Source organism: Gavialis gangeticus, unplaced genomic scaffold, assembly GCF_001723915.1.
Source record: "Gavialis gangeticus isolate Ggan-Ray unplaced genomic scaffold, GavGan_comp1, whole genome shotgun sequence".
Lineage (NCBI taxonomy): Eukaryota > Metazoa > Chordata > Crocodylia > Gavialidae > Gavialis > Gavialis gangeticus.
The window spans coordinates 23,584,356-23,585,471 of record NW_017729008.1 but is presented as its reverse complement, the minus strand read 5'-3'; the positions used below and the strand labels follow the sequence as shown (position 1 = coordinate 23,585,471).

The window sequence follows — 1,116 nt, the reverse complement described above, 5'->3', positions numbered from 1 at the left end:
TGCTGATTTAAAATATACAAAAATCATGAATAGGCAACAAAATCATTGTATTGGCTTAAAAGCCATGATATTTAAATTCAATATGTTTTGGGTTCTTTTTATTTGACAATTGGTTGGAGCATGAAAAGATCATATTTTCAAACATTTCCCTACAACAAAAAGGTAAGATACTTATTTTAAACTATCTTGAGCAATAAATATAGAGATATCAGACCACATGGCCTGTTAATTTTCAGCCTATACTTCAAAGAAAAGGAGGAACATTCAAAGAACGAGGATGAATGTTCAAATAAGCATGATGCAGCTCTGGGCTACATGCTAAAACCCATACATATAAAGGGAACAGTGCTGACTGGCATGCAATCACACACAAACACTACATCCATTAATATTCGGTGACTGTTTGACTTCAAATGGCAGTGTAACAGGGAGCCTAGGGCTTCTGTTACTTTAAGGGGAGGAATTACAGCAGATAGGTCCCAGGCAGCTGAATAGCAGCTGACTGCAAGAGGGTAGATAGCAAGGAAACACTGCTCCCTAAAGAGGGAGCTGCACATTAAGGTAAAGGGGAACACATGCCAAGGGAATGCTGCCCAGAATGAGCTGGTTGCAAGAGAATAGGCAGTGAGAAACCAAAAGCTGAGTGCCTATTGCAGGGCCACTTGTCCTGCAATAGTGCAATATGGCAGAGCCCAGCTATAGGCAACAAAGACAAGGCTGGAACAACAGCTGTAAGCTGCCATGGAGACCAGCCATCAGATCTGAATGTGAAATACCTGCCACTAGCTGGGGAAGCCACCTGACCACAAAGGGGCAGGGCTTGGGCCCCATATAAACTCAGTACCTAAGCTGGGATGGGTAACTTGACCCTGGAAACTGCAGAGGAAGGAACTCTAGAGTGGGTAAGATGCAGAGGAACTCCTGATGGATGCTTGGGCTACCCTGGTGGCATGGTAGGCAGGTAGGGACCAAAAAGGGGATGTAGCTCAGTGGTAGAGTGCATGCTTTGCATGTATGAGGTCCTGGGTTCAATCCCCAGCATCTCCATCTTTCTTCCAAGGGAAGTGGTGCTGGCCCCTACCCTGGGGGTCTTTAAGAAGAGGCTGGATGCCTACC

General features: G+C 45.0%; 1 non-coding gene across 1 annotated transcript; it reads left to right on the top strand.

Annotated features, from left to right (window-relative positions):
- The first annotated feature begins 975 nt into the window (after nucleotides 1-975).
- Nucleotides 976-1,047, top strand: TRNAA-UGC. The gene has a single exon. It is a non-coding gene; the product is annotated as a tRNA-Ala (tRNA).
- Nucleotides 1,048-1,116: the final 69 nt, after the last annotated feature.